Here is a 22,946-nt window from a genome sequence, read left to right as displayed (position 1 = left end):
AGGAACTGAGAAACTAATATGAGTGTATGAAAATGTTACATTCCAGTGTAAAATGTAAATTCAAGGAGAAACTTATTACATTGGCGCAGACTTATAAGAAGTTCTATCGATAGCGAAGGGACTGGCACTGGTCCCTCTTTTTCAAGAAGCAAAAAAAATTACGCTTTAGGGGGGGGGTGAAATGCGGAATAAATAGGAAAAGACGATAGGAAAAGTCAAGTGAATAAATGGAACCAAAGGTGAAATGAGCTTATGCAATATATTAGACTAAACAAAAACCATAACCACGAAGGATCAGCACGTTTTATTTCATTTCAAGTGTTAAACACAAGCATACCCATCCTGCGCAGCAGCTGAAGAATTTCAGCATGTAAAGAATGATATATCTGTATTAATTTTCAATAAGGATGCTATCTTCATCATTGTGATGCTCAGATATTTTCGCATGGCATTCTCTGCGGCTGCTGGACTTGGATAAGGATAGCCGTCCACTCTAATAATGCGGTACTTGTTTCCTATGTTCGCCAAGCTGGCGATAATTTTGGCGGCTAATTTTCTTACCAAATTTAGCGTGAAATCCCAAAAAGTCGCCAAAATTGACGATTACTTCGCGACATTTTGGTCCGATCCCTGTACAACCGTAACTGTCCCGGTCCATATGTAACAGTAATTGTATCCTGCCGTATATAACTGTAAGTTTGTATGCCTTCCAGTAGTTTCTAGAAATCAGGCACTGGAAATTTCTCGGCAGACGGGGGGGGGAACTATATAAGCGCAGAGAAAGTATCAGTTTTCAGTTCTACATTCTGAAGGTTCGCGATCGTCGCGATGCGACGCATTTTTCTACTTGTCTATGCAGTAAGTATTGTTTTTTCCTTTTTCTCCTAATGTCTGCCAACACTTGATAATGGCATTACAGGTAAAGATATAGATAGTGAAGCTGAATCGATTAATTATGTTTTAAATGCCAATGTAGATTTTAGCAATCCCAAGCACCTTAAATTTATGGCTGAACACTTACAAAAAATTACTCGAAACCACAGCAAAGCTAAGAAAATTCAATTAAAACCAATACCGGAAGAAGGTGAAAACCAATATCTCTTTTCAAGGTATTGTAAACAAGTATAAGGGCGTTTTTCAGCATCTTACCGAGAAATAGGCCCAATGAAGTCAAGAAATCAAGGAAAATCATGATAGTAAAATGAACATTACCATACCCGATGAGAACGCCAAACATAAAAATAGGATTCTATCGTCTGTCATATCCGAGGAAAGTGTAGAATAGATAAAGCATTAAACAACATATGAAAAACGAATTCAAAGCTCAGATGAAGTATAGAGCCATTTACCTTTATTCCCAACATTGGAAGACTACAACGCAATTGGTGAATTTTTAACAAAAAATAAATTCATTTCCATTCATATGAATTTGATAGCGAGAAAAAATATCAAAGTTATTATAAAAAATTTTCCCTCTTCTATTGCAAGAAGAAATTGCAAGAAATTTCACTGACAAAAATCTCCCAATCTTAAAGTTAAACGATCCACTAAGAAAACATAAGACTTCATTAGCAGAATCCTAATCTATTTTGCTGAACTTGCCCCTACTCAACAAGGAAACTCCACACTAAAATTAAAGAAAATTTTCAGCTTTAACATATGCATCGCAGTTTATTCCAGGAAAATTAAACATCCAACCCAGTGCTTTAAATACCAGTTGTTCGGACACACACAGTACAAACGTTTTAATGAGCAACAATGTTGCAAACACGGATTAATTCACAGAAGCTCGCTTTGTAATTTAAACCTGATGAAAAACCAAAATGCATTTTTCTGCAGTCAAGAACATGTAAGTTCCTACCGTGGATGCCCAGAATATAAAAAACGTTATTCCAAAATACGCAAAACAGAAGAAAATCAACTACCTCCCAATAAAAGAAAAGAAACCTTTCCTGATCTAAAAAAACTCAACAATGCGGAAACTACTATTTCCAAAAGCTACAGTGAAATACTCTGAAAAACTTTATATCCTGAAAAAGAAGTGAATCCCGTTTTCGAAATTTTTAAGGATCGTACAATTACGGAATTTCTTGAAGAAATTATGTTTACCATTACACAGCTAAAGAATGTTAAAACAGCTCAGAAAAGCTTATCATGCGATTTCAAGAAATGAAACTGAGAATTTCATTTTCGAAAGCAGAAGATTAATTTGCCTTTTCTCTCCGAGAAGACATATCCAAGCGGTAGAGTGCAATGGTCGCCTTTGCTACTTTGGTAGCGGGTTCAAGCCTCGTTCGTGAAGGCCTCCTTACACAGATGAAGCAATTTTTTTTCATCTACATGCATTGGCTGCAGCCAATTTTACTTTTTTCCGTTTGCGTCGCACAATAGCGCTTATGTCCTTTCACTTGTCTGAAAATAAGTTTTTCCCACTTTTCAAACTCAAGGAAATAAGAAATAGGAATTGGTAAAGGCCCTCACGAGTCGAAGACCTGTAATACGACTGACGATCTACGATTTGCTAGTTCTCAGTTTAGTTCAGAGTTTAACTCCCTTGCGCATTAGAGGCTTTTAATACTGCATCGTGTTTAACGTTCTTAGTAGTTTGAAGTGGTAACTGCTAAGCGTGCTCCGTCATACAGAGAAGAGTTGTACTAGTACTTTTGTGAAAAGCTGCAAAACTGTATAGTGCTCTTTTGGGAAAGTAAATTTTATCAATCTCTCATCGGTTCTATGTGCACTCAATCCAATACGAAACCGTACGTAAGTTACAGTATTATTACCAACTAAATTCACTTATGTTTCTTAAATTAATTATTGTAGAAAGGGGTGAGGATAGTTCGAATCAAGGTTACTATACTACAAGGCTTGTACTACCGAGACCTCGGAGCTTATTAACGGCCGGACGGTAAAAATGAACCCTGATAATACTTGTGTTCCAATAAAGGCGAATGAGCTGTCTGGACGGGCATTTGCGTGGCTTTCTCCAACTATAACGTGGATTTGAGTTGGTTTCCGTTAAAAAGGCGTCCCTCCCTTTAAGCTGATTTAGTCATCCCTCGCCTTAGGCTTTCGTGTTCCTTCCCATAATGAAATAAATCAAACTTCTGTGACGTTACTATCTTATAACTAGCTCAAAAGCAGTTATTCCCTACTTCCTTTATGTCTTTGTTTCACCTTTTAAGTGAAGTTACTGAACTCAAGCGATGGACCTGGTCTACTGATGTTCTTTCGGATAAAGACAAAGTCTCCTCATGGTAAGGAGTGTTTATCTTCTACCTCATTCTGTGTAAAGATTGTACTTGCTTCATACGTTTTTGAACGAAACATAAATTTCTTTCGAATGTTGTTTGAGAATACCTAAACTATACACTCATGTGTGAAATAATGGATCTGATATCTGTGGGCAGACAACACTCCTTTTGCTGATAACCTCACAGAAAATAGCGGGGTCTGATATCGAGGTCCTGTCCCAATTATGATGAAGTGCACTAAAAGCTATATGGATGTCTATGGGACATCACTCAAAGCTAAAAATATCTATGAGAGAAATCCATAATTTAACATGATGTTTCCTTAATATCCAGAACATTTACATGCTAGGAAATTCCAGAAGCTCAAAAAGTTCTGGAATGCTTCTTGAGCATTTAGAAGTTTGAGCCAGCCCTGAGAACAATGACAGGGGACAAATGTTATTCTTTAGTAAAGAGGACATATTGAACATTTGCCCTTTCTAATGAGAACAGTATTGTACTAGCTTTTCTGTATAATATCTAAAAAAAAATATTTTCGAAATATGACGTTTCATGCAGCACAGTATAGAATACCAATTATTATATTATTTTATTTTATTAATTAATTTATTTTTCTCAAATGTGGTGATTCTAATTCTGCCACTTTTATATAAAATTACCCATTTAATGATTTATAAAAATCAGTTAATTCTGATTCTTTCAAGGTAATAAGTATTAACTTATGAGGTATTTCTTCCTACTTTTCTAACGTGCCTTCGTGGTGTGGTGTCCTGACCGACTAAAATCCTCAATCGCCCTTTAAAAGGGAGAGTATATAAAGGTGTGTTTCCCGCCTTTCTAGCGTGCCTTCGTGGTGTTGGGTCTGCACGCTGGGCACGTATTCCAGACGTCCGTGGTTCGATTCCCGGCGAAGGTGTTGCTAATTTTTTCTCTCTTCTGCTTCCAAAAATTACCTAATGTCTCCACAAACTTTTGACTAAAATAGCTTGAACTATAGCTGTAGAAAAGAAGCCATAAAATAATAAAGATTTTGAATTTTTTTCATAATCCTTTGAAATTAAATGTAATAAAAGTTAAAATTAAGTTTAAAGTTAACTGTATTAAAATAACTTCAATATTATCTATCTAAAAATATAATAATGCATGTCCTCTGCAACGTCTATTTGTAAAGAATGGGTTTCAGTTGATGATATGCGAGGTTATATATAAATATATCAATATTTTTTATTAAAAGTTTAATTAAATGTTTTGATAATTTCTGTAAATTGATGCTTCTGAAATTAATTAAGTATGAATTTTAACTAACAGTGCTTAGTTATTTGTTGATAAAGCGTGATATCTGTAGCTTGTTGAAAACTGAGAAATAATAATGTCTGCTTTGAAGGAAATGGATATTTTATTATTTTATTTCAATTTAAGACGAAATAAAGTGCCTCGGAGATTACTATTTCTGTCTATATAACGCTTTTACACTACGTAAATTAAATTGCTTGAACAATAATTAATTGAACAAACATTTAAGAAGAAATGTTAGTGTTATATATTAACTGTAATAAAAAATCTTTGCAAGCTTAAAAATGCTTCATAAACAATATTTTCGAAAAAATATTTTAAATATTTTCGCTGTTAGGTAAACATTAAGCAAGGGAAAATATACCATTAAATTATGAATAGTGAAAGGCAAATCGCGTTAATGTGTTCTCGAAAAAGGCCTTTTATAAAGGGATCATATATTATGGAGAGCGAAAGTGTATCTTCTGCAAAAATTAATAATTTTTTTGAGATACAAATAAGGAAAAGGACAATATACGGATAAAATAGAAGTTCGCATCTATTTCCTAATTCTCTCCGATGCGTCTTTGTGAAAAGTAAAAAAACAAAAATAATCACAAAAATGGCTGTCTTGTTATTTGCTTCACGTGACTTACAATGGCTGTTGAAAATGTTTATTTAGGGCTGCTGTAAATGTTATCGCTGAGAAAACGATCTCCGAATTGATTCCAAAAGTAATACTGATCGCCCTGCAGCAGTAAGCGTCTCTAATGACTCTTCCGGAAAATGCGCTTTTATGCCTTACAGTGCTAATATTTTTAAAAATAACTTTGATCCGGTGAGCGGTAAGTCGTTTTTACGAAATGTTTGATTCTTTGGAACTGATATTTTTATTTTGTTTCCTCGCCTGATGTCCAATTTACAAAGTAATTTCAGCTGAGTTATTGACCAGATTATTAACTTTGAAAAGATGCCGGAGCCTCTAAATATAATTTTGGGAAAACGTATGAGATGCTTTTGAGTTTTCTTTCAGTACTTGAATACAGTAATGAGCTTTTGTAAGTACTGAAAGATGAAGGACATTTATAATGACAACCTTCAGTTAAATTATTCTGTTGCATAATTAAAAGTACTTAGAATGAGTTTTTTTAATTCGTTTCGCAGAAAATGTACCTTTTGTGATTGTTAATTATAATAACGATGAATGTAATAAAATTACCTTTATCAGAAAAATTATGTTATACCAATATCCGTGACGTTTTTAGGAAGAACGAAATAAGGAAATGTACTGGGGAAAAAAGATGCTCGTAGCGTATTTACAGTATTTTTAATACTTATTTGTGAAAAACATGAGCCAGAATAAATAAAATCACGGCATTAAATTTATAAAAATTGGCGTCGCTTTATTCCATTACCTTAAAATGAAATACTTGAAATGAATCTGTTATTAATATTATTGCTATTTTTACTTACTTTTCCTATTTTACTCGTATTTATTATCGAATTTCACTTTACTCACCGAATATTTTTCATCAGCTTTGTATAAAGCCATGTGATCTATAAATTTATACTACTGGTTTATCGTTATAAAATTATACTGCAGATTTATCATGTTGCTACCAAAGTATTTTACTATGAAGCTTGTTTTATGCAATCATTTCTAATTTGTAATGAAATATTTTATTATACTAAGTAGAAAGATGTGATTATAACATTTTAAAACTTTAAAAAAAAATTCTTACAAAGTATAACGATAATTGTTTGCCAAACATTCACTAAACTAATCGCTAAAACTAATGCGATAAACTAATCGAAATGTCAACATCCATGTTTATGCGATATGCTTCAAAAGCAACGCATAATGAAAATCAAGTAAAATCAAACTGAATATTATTAATAATTAAACCATCCCATTAATATTATTCATAAGAAGAAAAAACAAATCTAATACTTGACTTCTTTTCTCGTATTACTGGGGAAAAGAAATAGATATAGAAAGCTTAAGAAGATACATAGAAAGCTTAATAACGCAAAATTTATTGTAATTTTGACAATTATTAAATTAATTCGATAAGATATTTTATTATCTTATTGTATCATTTCTCTTTTACTTAACTTTTGTGACAAATATTTATTTAAGTGTTATCTCCATGATAAAAATATGAGCAATGAGTCAATACATGAGTTCATTCTACTACTGAAAGAAATTTGAACACTCTAATCCTGCAGGCCAACATGTGCGACTCAAAGGCCCGAATTTGAATTTATGTTTTTATTTCCTTTGAGTATTGTGTGCGAACTTAATTTTAGGTACCATGCAGCATCATTAGATTATATTTGGAGCAAAAAAAACTTGAAAAGTCTGTCATGTCTCCCTGGAGTTCGTATTCAAGCCCTCCCGATGGTAGCCGGACTTGCTTCCCAATACACCACGAAGAAACGCAGTAAAGAAGGAAAACTTTCCTCGCATCTTTCCTCAAATGGCGATTGAAAAGAAGGAAACCCAATCTGTAAATCCAGGTGATTTCGAGTCAAAAACCACCATAGTTTAGTTCGGGAGCCAGTTATAGACGCTTTAGTTTTACTCTGGAAGAGGAAACGTGAAAATTCAGCAATGCTTTGGCTTGGATTCGGCCTTCAAACCTAGCCAGACGTATTTCTAATCACACCACGAAGGCAAGCGGTTGAGGAAGAAGACAATTTCTTACAAATTGTTATGTATTTTTATCTTTATACCGATATTAATTTTCTATTTAAACTACGCCCTTGTGAGATTAGCCTTCAGAGTGGCAGGCGTAACATGTCAGACCGAATGCATGCATGACTAAAGACTGGCAACTCATGCGGCTAATATAGTGTAGTCATCTAAATCTAATTTTAATCTAAAAATAATAAAACTTCACGGAATTTTGTAAAATTCTTTCGGCGAGCCGATTAGAATAAAATTATAAATTATAGAATATAACTGAATGACATTTAGGGTAAAATTAACTTCGCATTATTCTAGTTTATTTTTTAAACGGCTCCTGAAGGCAACTCAAAAGTGTAAAAGTCACAAATTATGAAATTAAAAATCTTATTCAATTTTTTGGCGTACAGGAGTAAATTTTTTCTGTTTTTTTATAATGACTTCAAAATGCTCCTAAATGTATCTATAGGCACCCAACAGTTGCATAAAAACCTAGATTTCGTAATTTCTACAAACCTGATTTTTAAAATTAAAAGTGAAAAATGTAAATACATCCTTGATATAAAGTATTTTGAGAATTCTGAGTATATGTCTACGACCGAAAGGTAAGGGATTGTTTCAGATTCTAATGTCTACTACCAAACGGTTTCAAAATTAACGGCCTTAAAAGGACTTTTGTGGGTACGGTGTAAAGAAAAAATATCACACCTATCTTAAAATGATTAACCCATTATTTTGATACAACATCAATACTTCCTTTAGCTTATTTTGGCTGTAATAAATTCGAAAGGAATTGCTTCCATGAAATGAAGTGCAATAAGAGTATTTTGAATAATCAAACATAGGTCTGATTTATCTCCATTTCATTCTTATTTTCCCCTAAAAAACTCGGAGTTAATTATTCTGCAGAGCACTGAGTACTGTTTAAGGGAATTCTAACCATTTTGAAATCTCATTTTAGAAATCCCTTGTGCCTCATAAATTCAAATTTATGTTTGAACAAGTAATTTGCAGAGTTGGAAATAAACGTGCAAAAGAGAGAGTAAGATGTTCAAAAAAGGATTTTGCATAATGATTTTTTGAGTCGTTTAACCTGAAAGGAGTTTGTTAGCCCACTTAAATGCTTACAGAATGCTAAAGAAATTTTATTTGCGAATGCAAGGTATTTTTATGTTACAAAATAGAATTTTAACCAAATTAAAATCTTATTTAACTAGTCGTTATCTTATTAATTTGGCCTTTCTATCACTTCTACGTTCGGTAAATTCCACCAAAAATTTAATAAAATGTACGAATAAGCTTGTAAAATTTATCAGGTTGCACAACCGGGATAACGATTAGTACCAATAGCCCCGGGTTCGAATATCGGAGAAGGAATAGATCTTAATAAATGTACAGTGTCTATGAGGGCACTATTTAATATGTAGAGAGCTTAAAGTTCTCTTCAGAGCTTGCGGTAGGGAAAGAGGGATGCGAGACCATCAGACCCGTACCCCCGAGTGCTCTCCTTCCAAGTTGAAAGCGGAATTGAGCAAAGTCGTACTGTCACCTACATGGTGCTAAAGGCTTTTGCCAACGACAGGTGCAATCTTCCCTCTTTGTCACGAAGGGTTTCCTGGACTTTGTGATATCAGACAACTGAGATTAGTCACAACAACAGCACCAAGAAATTTTATCAGAAAGAGTTGAACAGCGTAGGTTTCCTAACGCCTCTCTATTAGAATTTTTTGCTGTTGTAAATTTATTTGCAAGCAGAGGTTTTACTTGTTGCGATTACTCAAAAGGAAGCAAGGTTTCACACTAGGCTTTTCTAATTTGCTCTGCTTGATTTAGCTTGAACGCGTGTTTAAAGCTTGTAATAACTCGTACCTCAACCTCTTGAATACGCGCCGAATATACTACTGTTACACCACAAAGACACGCAGAAAGGAAGGAAAAAGTGCTTTACGTATTCCCCCGTTTAAAGGGCGACTGGGAATTAGAGAACCCAGTCGCCAAAATTGGTGGTGAAGAATCATCATCCACCACCTATTAGTTGGGAAGCTATTGGCGTGGTCATTAGGATTTTTATTGCAAGGGACATGAAAAATGAGAATGCCCTCGCCAGGACTCTGACCTGGACCCCTAGAATACGCGGCGAGTATACTACCGTTACAGCACGATAGCATGCAGAAAGGAGCGAGAAATTACCTTATAAGTTTTTTGTCTATCTGCAAGTTAGCGAAGTTTTTTCTGATAGTTTTACAGTTTCTGTAACTATTAGGTCAATGGGTGGAAATAATTTTATTTTGGATTCTAACTAGGTCGGTTAACTAAAAACTAAATTTGAGGAACATACAAATTTCCTTCATCAGTAATACAGCAAATTTCGTTTTCTGACATTTAGTGATTAATTAAATTACTTAATATAATATTCTATACACCTTAAATCTGTGATATTTACTTTTATGAAACATTACGATTTTCCCTCATCTATTAATTTAAGTTATATCAACTAAACATTTTAAAACTTTACTTTCTCTGTTAGTAATTAAGTAACGAGTAATATTTCAGATTTTCATCTAACATTAAAACTACTCCTCATGCCTTAGAGATTAACATTCCAAAATTCTAATAATTAAATATTAAAGAAAAGCAAGTGAAAATAAAACACTTACAGATTTCAGAGCACAAGGGTCCGTAAATGCGATTAAAAATCCTCGCCAAATAAGCACGATGGTTTCCAGATCTATTTAAATAAGGTCCATGGCAAATACACTTGAGCTGGTCACCCAATATTCAAGATTAATAGGGTTTTTACGGTAATAATCGCCTCTTCCTTTCTTTAGCTACATTCCATTTGGTGATGTCCAGAACTAATTCTCTCATTGGATATTGCGCATGTTTCAGGCCCAACTGGACCGCCTTCAAAAAATCAGAAAAATACGGAGACTGAAATGATCGTCCTGAAGAAGTTTGCAAAAAAACTCGTCAGACAAAACTTTTCTTTCTTTGGTTTCTATCCTACGGCTAGAAATTTCATTTTTGTAGTTCCACACACCCTTTCAAGCCTCGTAGTTCCATGCACCCTTGCACCCTTTGAAGCCGGGAATTTCTTTACCACCTTAAAGCCAAGAAAAACTCGAAATTTCAAGCTCAGCGGCTAAAAATCCCCTTTTCCGATGAAAAGAAAAGGGGCTCAGTTTTTCGGCTACGGGAACACTGACACTTTTTAATTATTCATAAGCAACTTTTTGACACTGACACTCTTTAAGTATTCTCATGCGACTTTTCGTACCTTTTTTTTATATTTTGGTGCAGCTGTTATTCAGTAATGACAACGGCGCCAGAAATTCACTCTGCAGACGCGATAATCAATGAAGGCAGTCCAAAGAGGTTTTCACCACACTGCCTTCCAGGAAATACTGTTTGTAATGAAATTACTTTTCCCTCCTTTCTCCTTGTAGCATTCGCATATTTCAAGCTTTCTCTTTTCATTCATAGTATTTGGAATTCGTGGTGTTAGCAAGTAGCGTGCTTGAAATGGGAAAATACGGCAGCTATACAGCGGCTTTTAAAATGAAAGTCGTATAATTTGGTCACGAAAATTTAAAAAGAGCAGCAACAAGAATATATAAGGTGGACGAAAATTGTGTGCGCAATTGGAGCAAACAGCATGATCAACTGGCGGCAACGAACAAAACAAGACGTGCGTTTCGTGGTTCTGAACTTAGAACAAAACGTTGTTGCGTATGTTCGTAATATTCATGCTCAAGGGTACGCAGTAATACGAGAAATGTGTCAAATAAGAGCGCTTGCTGTGGCAAGAGAAGAAGATTTTCCTACATCCCAATTCAAGGCGAGTGAAGGCTGGTTGCGACGAATGATGAAACGAAATGGATTTTCGTTTCGCCGGCTTAGGACAATATGTCAAAAAATGCCCAGTGACTATTAAGATAAGCTGATGTCCTTTCATCGCTTCAATATCGCGAAGCGCAAAGCGAAACATTATTTAGCTTCACAAATTGCGAATGTTGATCAGACGCCAGTTTATTTTGATGCTCCAGACAATTACACCGTAAATGAACAGAGGGCAAGATCTGTACCAATACGCACTTGCGGATATGAAAAACAAAGAGCAACTGTTATGTTAGCAGTTATACTACCGACGTAAAAAAACTTTCGGCGTGCGCGCTTTTCAAGCAAAAAACAATGCCGAAAGAAAACGTTCCACCAGGAATTGTGGTACGAGTTCAAGAGAAGCGGGTGGATGGATGACGCTGTTGTTCAAGACTGGCTACAGAATGTGTGGTATGAAAGAGCTGTTGCCAATACCTTCCCATGTTGGACAGCTTCAAAGGACATCTCACAGACGCAGTGATAAAAAAATTTTTACTGATTAATTTATTTGCACTCATATACTGAGTATTACTCACAAAGCTTTTTTTTCTTGCGGTAGTTTGAAATTAGAAATAATACCGCTCACTGATTCTTCACTATATGGCTGCCACTACAGTGCCTGCACTACTATCTTGTTTATTTTTATACTACTGTTTGTAGGAGAAAGATTTTACGTTCGCACACGCAGACATAACAACCAAAATTTGGAGAGAGTGCGTCAAAACAGATTTTTTAAAAAAGTAATGTGTGCAAGATATTAAAAAAATCAATGTTTATTTAATTTGTGTAAAAGTAAATATTAAAATTGCAGGTGTTGGTTAATTTGTGCCTCTATATCGTGCTCCTGTGCAAACTAATACGCGCCGAGTGTTGATAATGTAAACGGGGTAATTTATATTATATATATGGATGAGAGAAAGTGAATTTGTAAATTTTAGGTAGCTATTAAACAACTTTAAATTTTATACTTTTATTACTTATGCCGTATTCTTCCACTTATAAGTTAACTTGACTGTTTGAAATGCAATTTATTCCCAAAATTAATCACGAGAGAAAGCGCGATATTTGAAAGGCAGCTGTAATGTCCGCACCTGCATTTTAGTGATGTAATTTTAGTAAAAAAGAGGATATTACATGAGCGTATACATAATTAATTATCCGAGTACCTTCACTTAACATTGGTAAACAGAGACAGGAAAAATGAAAAAAAAATAACATTAGTTAGAAGAGTACAGTACAAAAATTATCGAAAATATTATATATAAATTTTGATGGCTAATTAAGATACAATAACACGCCGAACAAGTATAAATTTAGAAGTCAAACAACAAAAATCAGCGTTATGTTTTGAAATTTGAAAACATAACGCTGATTTTTGTTGTTTGACTTCTAAATTTATATTTTGATTAATTTATAATAATAGTTACGTTTACTGAATCCCCAAAATAGACAGTGAAATAAATCAATATGCTAATTTATTAATAAATATTTATAGTTACTTACAAAAGTATTATTTTTTAAAAGCAAATGTATGAATTTGTATAAAAATAGATTTATATTTTGCATATTCATACAGTTACATAACTTTATATTTTGGTAGCTAATTTACTTGTAGATTAATGTGTTAATAATAACTGATTACAATATTAACAATATTGGAAAGCATACATACAAAGCCTACTGCTTAAACCTTATTTAATAAACATATGTTGTGGATACCACATAACTTCCTTGTGCGGCCTATTAAATTATACACATGTTTTGCTGCATTTCATTTAAACCTTTTATTTCCTCGAATTTCATTATAAGTACATTTCTTATTCAATCACTTTAGTTCTCACTTTGCGGCAAGACCAAAAATACATAAAAACCCAATACACCTTCATTTACAATTGCAAAATAAAATAAATAAATAAATAAATAAATAAAACACAGTTTAAAACAGTTAAAAATATTTTTTTACAATTAAAATTAGAGTTTGTACGCAAAGACAAGCAATTTGGTCAGCGAGCAGGATGACAAAGTTTTCGGTGCTGAACTTTGAAAGTTGACGTTTGTCTCCACTCGGGAAAAAGACACTGAAGTTGGATCACAAACTGACTTAATTAACTATTCTGTTAAGAACTTCAAATGTAAACAAATGACAGCGTCGTTAGGGTTAAAACAATTTAAACTTTTAATTTGTTGACCATTCTACAACTATTGCAATTAGATTAACTAAAGGCAAAAATCCTTAACCGGAATATAAGAACAACTTAATTCAATCACTTTTAAAGCAAAAAAATGCACATTTTACCGACATAAAAGAATAAAAGAAAACTGAGTTCACCGGCCCAAGCAATAGAATTAGTAGTATATATATATATATATATATATATTCATTTTTAGTGCGGTCTATTGCAACCAGAAAGTGAGTTACGAAACTATAGTAATCCCATATACAAATTTTCGACATTCTAAGGCTACTCGTTGATACATATGTACATACGTACGTCACAACACGAATCTCTTCTGAATCCGTTTTACAAGCCGTTTCGGGGGAGAAAAAAAAAAAAAGAGTCCTTTTGTCTGTCCGTACTTACAGATGTCACGCAAAAACATCGTTCAAATGGATTCGATTGCAGTCAAAATGTATATTTTCGTTGATATATGATACCCGAAATTTTTCTCGATTGCGATACTTTCTTTTCTTTGTATAAAGTAAAAAAAATCGATTTAAATTTCAAGGAAAATTTAAAATTTATGCTACCTTACGGTTTTATAACTGTCGATATGCTAGTAGAAATATATGAAAAGTATTTAATAACTGGTTAAAATCATAATCGAGTATTTTAAAGACGTAATTAATAAATAGTCTTAATAACCAGTTATTGAATGCTACTTAAATGATATTCGAATCACAAAGTATTCTTGTTTTGTGTACCCTTTTTAGGAAATACACTATACAAAGGAAATGATATTGTATTTTTCAGATAAATACTTTAAATATAATTAGCAGTTAAAATTTTGCTTCAACTAATTATTAAATTCTTCTGAAGCATATTCGAATCTGTATACCGTTTTTTCAACTCTTCATGTTGAATCTGTATATCTATATACCTTTTTTAGGAAACAGTCTAAAGAAGGAAAAATACAGAATATCTAAGATTAAATAACTTAAGAATTATTAAAAATAAGACTTTGTTTTATAAATTAAAATATGAAAGAAGAAATAAATTCACAGTACAAATGGAGTTTCCGAACAGAAACTTAGTTAAGCGAACTTTTACTGATAAAAAGAAGCATTGTTCTATTAAGGAGTTTATAGAGAAATTTACGGGGTTGATTTAAAGCAAATAAATGACGCTTTTGAAGGGGAAAGAATACAGCTGACACAGCTGCCTTAACAGCGCGTGGAATTGGAAAACGTTCCATTTTTGTCATGGCAGCTGCACGGGTAGACACTTTCTTTCCTTTTATTTTCTTTTCATCTATAGCCATTTATTTTCACCCGAAATTCTATACAGACTTCGATCAGATTAAAAGTTGTAGTAAGGAAACTTATTAGACTTTTTGATAATATCAGGTTGAAAATTAACAATAAGGAAAAATTCTAAATTAAGAGAATTTTGTGCTTTATGAATAATGAATTCCTATTTGTCACTTTTAAGATGATATTTGCGTGTTGAAAATGGTTATTAGAACTTCTAATATTTTACATAACCCAAAATATGTTAGTGTCCCTATTTTCGGGTAGTAGTACAAGGTTTCAAAATATACTTTGGCGACATGAAACCACGGGTAAGGATATATATTACGTAACGTAACATGATTGCATAAAATGCATGAATGAGGTCATGTTCAGCTGAGAGATATCATGATATAAAACTCTGAATATGTTAAATGAATGCTGGGTAAAAAGCAGACCTTTTCTTCCTTTTGTAAGTATAAGAATAACTGATTCTAACATATTAGCCTATTTCTCAATGGATGATGAATCAATTAAAATATACTCCGAAATATTTTGCGTAGTTTCAAGAGATGACAGAGCAACAGAAAGCATAGTCTTCAGTCAATGAACAGCACAAACGAAAGTTCTTTCATTGCTTAGAATCGTCTATGCATATGTTATGTATTAATTGCTATTATTTTCAAGTTTAAGTTTTGCTTAATATTTCAGTTTTGATCTGTAATTGAAGCTCTTTTTTTTTGCTTTAGTTGTTTAAAGTTACAGTTTAAACGTACACTTTAAACAACTAAAGTAAAAAAAATGAGCTTCAATTACAGATCAAAACTGAAATATTAGGAAAACTTAAGCTTGATAATAATAGCAATTAATACATAACAAATCCTGTTCTGTTTCCATATCGGCATCTAAATGTATAAGCAGCGATACAGAAACAGAAACTTGGTGAAGCCGGTACTTACTACCTACCTAAGCTGAAAAATAACTAAATATCAACCTGAAAATAAAACTCTTAAGAGTTTAGTTAATTTCAATATTTTTCGTGATCGTACAAGTGAAATTGCGTTGTGTATTAAACCTCCGGGACCGTGCCGTGAGAGGCAAACAAGAGGTAAATGCAATATAAGTAAACACATAAATAGATATAAAGAAAACATAAGAAATAGGTTTCCAGATTAAAATACAAGTTCATTCAAATTCCTCAACAATTAAATTTAAATTTCACATCCTAGGTAATCAATACTCAATTCCTTATTTTTGTTACACATGTGAACTCATCAATTTATATCACTTACACCTTCAAATTACGGATTTACAAATTTCATTTTTCTTTTCACTTAACTTAAAGAAATTAATCTCAGAGTTCAATTTATGACCTATTTAATTTAACTTTAACGAGAACTACTGCAGTACATCCTAAGATGTTAAAAAAAAAACCACATTATCTGAAATTCAACATCTATACTAGGATAATTACACAAAGACAAACTATATTTTTAAAACATAATTAACTTGTTAAGATCTTCATTGCCTCGGTAAATTAAGAAGGGAAGTGGAGACAATTTTCAGCCATTTAGAATTAATTTAGTGATTCATTTTAAGTCCAAAAGAAAATTTCTGGAATTTTCTTAGAGATCATAGGAATAAATGAAAACACAGAAAAAGAATTTATCTTAGGTAGACATCTTGAAGTGGAGAAGAACTCATATCTTAGCTCTATCTTTACGACACCTGGCAAATCCCCACCACAGAGACTCGAACGGCAAGTCAATAAATTACATCAGCTACACCGTCCATTCTCACGCCTGCTACTGGTTTCCATAGAAGAAAATTATTCCCACTGGAAGCAAGAGAACAGCTTGCACCGCACGGCTTCTGCCTAGACTCTCAGCTCCACCAAGGAAAACGTAGACAATTAAGCTAGGCATTTTAGAGAACGGCTAACGCAGGTTTCCATTTGACTAAGGTGACATAATTTCTTCTGTTTTCAAGTCGAAGTTCAGAGGACATCGTCCTGACTTTTGCCGATACAGATATAGACCCAAGTCTGTGTTAAGTTTTTGTTATTCGCTCAACGGTTTTTTTTCTTAGCATTTTTGAGAAAACCCGCGGCCGGGGAGCATAATTGCCGCTTCCCGCCAGAAGCGCTGCTCGAAGACGAACTAAATCTTTCCTTTCTCCTTCGCAACACCCACAAAATTTTTCTCAGCCTCCGTCAACAAGTCCGTCGAAAACGTCATTCCTCCTTGAATTTTCTTCGTCTCCTTCACAAACACGGGCTCCCACACTGGCTTCATTTACTGATCAAAACTGAAATATTAAGCAAAACTTAAGTTTGAAAATAATATCAATTAATACATAACACATATGCGTAGGAATCGTCAGAACTGTTAGGGAAGACTTGCTTTGGTACTGCTGTACTTCATCATGCTGCGATTCATCTCGCTTGGATTTTGAGGTTTATAAATCCATCATTTCCTTAATTTTTAAAACTTGAGTGGGAAACACAATAAACTGTTGGTAACACCGCTTATAACAAATGAGCCAAATTTCACACTTATATCTTCGGAAATTTTGAAAAAAAAAATCTAATTTTTTGCAGGTATGCTTAGAAACACATTTAATTTAAGATGATGTTAAACATTTTATAGCTTATAATGAAAACTGTTTCTGAAAAATTTATAAAGTTATTTCAAAATAAATCATAAAAAATAGGCGCATTTTATTTGGAGTGAATCTAAATTTCGACATGTGAAAGGAAGAATCAAATAAGTTTAATAAAAACGAGATATTAAGAAATATATACCGAATAGAATTAACATGGAGAAGCTAAAATTTTGAGAGCTAATTTTTTAAAAACTACTCTTGCGAGGTTTACACATCTTGACTATTTGGCATAATTTGAGTCGAAGAAACGAAATAGGGAAAATAATTAGTCTGTTATTTCAGAAATAGTCCGATTTTGTGTCAAAATACCTATGTTAGAACAATTCTATATATAAATCTAATATATATCCTAAGTCGCACTTTCAAGCCCTGAAAAAGTAAGTTGAATTTCGTCAATCTGTCCAGTAGAACGGGATATATAGAACTGTAGCCCCCTTTTCTACTTCCTTGTACGAAGTAAAAAGGAACTATTGTAATCGCGAAAAGTTTCAGGCAGCACATTTCAACGAAAATATCCATTTTGGCAGCTATCGAATGCAATTTAACGATGTTTATGATATCTGAACGTAAGGACAGAATAAAAGACTCTTTCCTCAAAAAAATTATAAAACTGCTTTAAAATTAATTCTGAAGAGAATTTTTCGTGGAGTCTGTACGAACGTATGTACGTACGTACGTATCTCGCATAACTCAACGAGTAGCCTCAGAACATTGAAATTTTGTATATAGGACTGCTATAACATGTAGATGTGCACCTCGTATTTTGGTTGCAATCGGCCACGCCAAACATTATGTAAATATATTTATATATATATCCACTCTGTTACTCGGCTCAGTGATCTCAGTTTCTTTACTTTTATATATTTGTAAATTGTACAGTTTTTGCTTTAAAAATGATTGGATTATGTTATTTTTATCTTACGGTTAAAGTTTTTATGCCTTTAGTAAATCTGCATGCAATATTTTTAGAATTATCAACCATTTTAAAGTTGTTTAAGTGCCGCTAAGCCTTTTTTTATGGCGGCCATTGATTGTTTACATTTGAAACAGCAGGCTAGTGGATTTGTTGCCAATCTAGAGAAATCTACCTTCGCGACAACAAAGATAACGCCTTCATTTATTATTGCCAATTAAATCAATTAAATCCTTTCTTGAATTTTTTCGAGGAAATAAGTGTTTAAGGTTTACTTCGTAATTTTTAATAAAGATAATTTGAGTTTTTACGTATTTTTGCCTTCTCGCGAAGTGAGAACTGAATTGATTGAATGAGAAATACTGAATCGTCTGTGAAAATCTGTTTCTTTTATGTTTTGTTTGCTTAATCTCTTTTATACATCATTCTAGCTTTATTATAGTATCTGAATACAACACGTGGCAACGATTTGATAATTCTTTGAATGGTATAAATTTTGTGCATTATGAATTATAATATGAACGAAATATAATACTGTTATGCGAATCTAGCGCCAGAGTGTCGCTATGGTAAACAAATACTAGAGTGAATTTTAAAGAATGCATTTATTCTATTGTGGTTTATGCGCTGTCGGCGAAGTAGATTTAATTCAATCCAATAAGTTTAAATGAAATGCAAGAAAAAAAATTGGTATAATTTAATATTCCGTACAAGGAAGTCATCTGGTGTACACATCAGATTTTTTTTGTTGGTCCAAAGGGGCAATTTGCTCTGAAGGACTATTAATTTCGTTTTGGCATTTTGCGTTGAAAACTATAAACAGAGAATCACTTTTCAGATTGTTGCAACCAAATATTATCGTCCTGTATTATATTTAAAGAAATTAAATAATGAAGAATCTGCATGAATGTATGTTTGTTTCTCGTATTGCGATAAAACAACGGTACCTAGATCTATTAAAACTTGAATAACTTAATCTTCCATAGAATATGGTCATGTGGAAGCACTAATTTGAAGTTGAAATTTGTTTTATTGTCGATTTCATATTTTGTAATACTTCAGTGAATTTTTGATTAAAAAAATAAACGATTTGAAGGCTAGCAATGGCTACACTGTACCAAAAAATTAAAAAAAAAATCATTTTTATCTCCAAGTCGTGAGACTCTGCATCAGAAATTCTAAAGATATTCTCATTTTAAAATTATTTTGCGATATTCCTGTTAAACTGAATTTTATGGTTTGCGTACGTAGAACATGATATTTAATAAATAAAGTTAGCACACAAAACGTTAAAAAAATGGCCCTTTGGACATAATTTAAATTCTGAAACTTTTCAGATTTTTTTTCCTTTTAAAACTGTTTATAGCGTTTTTATTAGTTTCTTAATTACTTTTATTTCTAAACTCTGAATCAGGTTTTCTCGAAACATATTGCATATATCATGAATGAAATTAAATAACATGTTTTGATCCTAAAATTTTAAGAGTTCTCAAAAGCCATTCTAATTTTTTTTTCGCACTGTTCTTGAATATCCTCGCTCTCCAATGGGTACAAAATAAATAGGAAACTATTACATTTTCAAATAGTTTGTTATTAAAATCAAGAAAATGATTAAATGTAATAGAACACGACGAATTGAGAATTTTTAAAATTAATTTTGAGCTTAATATTGCTACAAAATTATCGAACTGCAAAAATGATCTAATACAACAATCTACTAATTCTTAACAACCTTTTCGGATTACAATAGAAGCTCTATCCAGCGGGCCTTTTTTAAATCGAGGTCTCTATTAACCTTGGTTAGTAATCAAATTAAAGAAACATTTCGGAAAATATAATGACGTTACCAAAGGTTCAGCAAAAATCAGCAACAATCGCGAGTTTTAGCAATGACGGACCTTTTGGCATTTCATATCAGTAATAGGCCATTATGAGTAGCTCAAATAAATTCCTACGAATTATCTTTTTTTCTTAATTATCCTATTTGTATCTTTTTTCTTAACTATCTTATTTATCTCAATTCTATCCTCTTCTTATTCCTTTACTTAAATTAATGAACACCAAACTTTACTATGATACTTTTGAGATAATTTTACTCTTATTTGTTATGTGAATTACAATATGTTTAACAGAAGTTAATCGTAGACGCTTTGATTTTGCAGAAGGAGAATCAGAACTTGTCACCGGGTTCAACGTAGAATATATAAGCATCCTTCCTATTGGGCATCATATTAAAAATTATATTTACGTGAGTTAAAATTGAAAGCAACACTAACTGACAATTAACTCGTAGACATGCTTCAAAGTATAAAAAAATGACATTTCGGTCTGGATAAACGTCGAAAACAGCAAACTAAATTTTTGTGTTAAGAAGAAATAATTCGTGACATTGATCTGGAGTATGATATAAATGGCAGAAATGTTGAGGTGCTCGTAAAATTTATGAGTGAATATTTTTTTTTCAGTATAATATAATTCTCTTCTAGTTTATATGTTTAGTATATTTTTTATTTTTTGTATCAAACTGATCGACTGATCATTATATTTGAAGATATTGCATTTAATACATATAATATTAGTTGCATAATAAATAGTTTAGTAACTTTGCGTGTAGATCAAATGGTTTAAATAAATTAGATACAGGTAATTAAAATTAAAAAAGTCCAAACTTAGATTTATAAAAACTACTGTTAATTAAAAAGGAGTCAATGGAAAAAATTAAAAAGGTTAAAGACTAGAAAATTTAAGGAATCCTTTAAAAGAAACCTTTCTTATGCTTTCTGACTCGTCCAATAATCGGAGCTTGAAACTGATGATACAGCTTCACGGCGAGAGCATTAATTTGTAGGTAAAGAAATATATGGTTATATCACTAATCTAGGTTGCTGTTTTCACCACTGCAGTGAACCATAGCACACAGTTTGGCTGCTACTTCCCATTACCTCAAATTATGGTACAACGCTAACACTGAAAAAATCATTTGCTACGCGGCAGTCATTCGAACAGACAAGCTAACCACCAGTGTTAGACTTCAGAGCACGCAGAGCGTTTTAGCTAAAGCTCATATGCAAAGGATACAGGACCTCGCTCACCGTACCAAATGTTCTGTTGGGAATACTTCGCTTAGATTTAACGGTAGAGCGAGAGTCAACATTTGCCAAAGTGATATGACTATATCAAAAGAAAAATTTTATAGACATACTAGTATTTATAAGCAAGACTTTGAAAAGCATGGTCCAACTCTCTTTGAACATCTTTTCACCACTGCCTTGTATGAGATAATCCAAAGCTTCTTAAATTTGGTATTTAAAATAGGTATGAGAACAACATATTACATTTATAAACATTAAATATATTTTGGAGAAAAGGTAGTAAGCAATGAGAATAAGCTCTTTACAAAGATAAGATCTGGTTATGCAACAATTCACTATATTAGCCTCAATCCTCAATTATATGTTCGTTTTACTTTTGAGATGTATCATTTTTCAAATAAAATGGTTTCTTCTTGAAATTTCAGAGTCCCTTATTGGCGGAATCTCTTCATAAAAGTCTCCCGGACATTCTGAATGTGCCGCAAAATACGTCTAAAAAAGTCTGAATTGATTTCCTGCTTCATAAAAGGCACTAAATCGTTCTGGAATTCTCTTAAAAATGTAACTGGTGTTATGGCAGTGAGATCTGAAATGCTAATACAACTGTTAGCGGTTTATTATTGAGTATGATTTCGCAGTTACACAAAAGAGTGCACATTTCTTCGTAATATAAACAAGCTTTATCGAAGATTTTTTCTAAATCATTAATCCAATTAGACGCTCCAACCAGCCTCCTCACCAATGAGCACCGGGAGGCATAAACTTCCAAGTAATGTCCCATATAGTTCCTCTTCTAGAGACTTCTTTGAAATATACTGAGGCAAAAGCATTAGATGCACCTACAAAACTACTACAGTTATCTGAATAAATTATAATGGGTTTAATCAAAATCGTAAAAACAACCTTGTATTTAGCGTAAGTATAATGAAACACTCAATCAATTTCGAGGGCAGCTAAAGGTCTCTCCTCATCAGGAGAAAGAAATACCTAGAAAGAAGAAAATAAAGGAGAAGGAGTCTCAGAAACACGTGGTCCTTATCAGCACTGCACGTGGTTAAAACTGGATTTTTAATCAGAGTTGCACTGGCCGCCTACTTTTACTGAGCCAGGCTATCTGATCAAGCATAAAGGACAAGAAAAGTTAGCGAAGTTAAAATAGGGAGCGAGGGGCAAATGCCACTTCACGCTCAAAATCTGAACTTCAAATAATGGAAAACAACCACTGAACGGATTTTTATACCCTCTGGTAGTACCAAACGCGAGGAGGTAACGCCATCTATCGGCAAAAATAACTGAATTAAGATAGTAGAATTTTAAAGGCATTAGAGAGGACTGGATTGGACATCAAATCATTAGGGCTTTAGGTTTAGGTTTAGTTAATGATTTGAAGTACAATTCAGTCCTCCCTAATGCCTTTAAAATTCTACTATCTTAATTCAGTTATTTTTTGGATAGATGGCGTTACCTCCTCGCGTTTGGTACTACCAGAGGGTATAAAAATCCGTTCAGTGGTTGCTTTCCATTATTTGAAGTTCAGATTTTGAGCGTGAAGGGGCATTTGCCCCTCGCTCCCTATTTTAACTTCGCTAATTTTTCTTGTCCTTTATGCTTGATCAGATAGCCTGGCTCAGTAAAAGTAGGCGGCCAGTGCAACTCTGATTAAAAATCCAGTTTTAAACACGTGCAGTGCTGATAAGGACCACGTGTTTCTGAGACTCCTTCTCCTTTATTTTCT

Source organism: Stegodyphus dumicola, chromosome 6, assembly GCF_044657685.1.
Source record: "Stegodyphus dumicola isolate Sdum_Otavi_A_Nest chromosome 6, ASM4465768v1".
NCBI lineage: Eukaryota > Metazoa > Arthropoda > Arachnida > Araneae > Eresidae > Stegodyphus > Stegodyphus dumicola.
Note: the sequence above shows the minus strand (reverse complement) of the source record.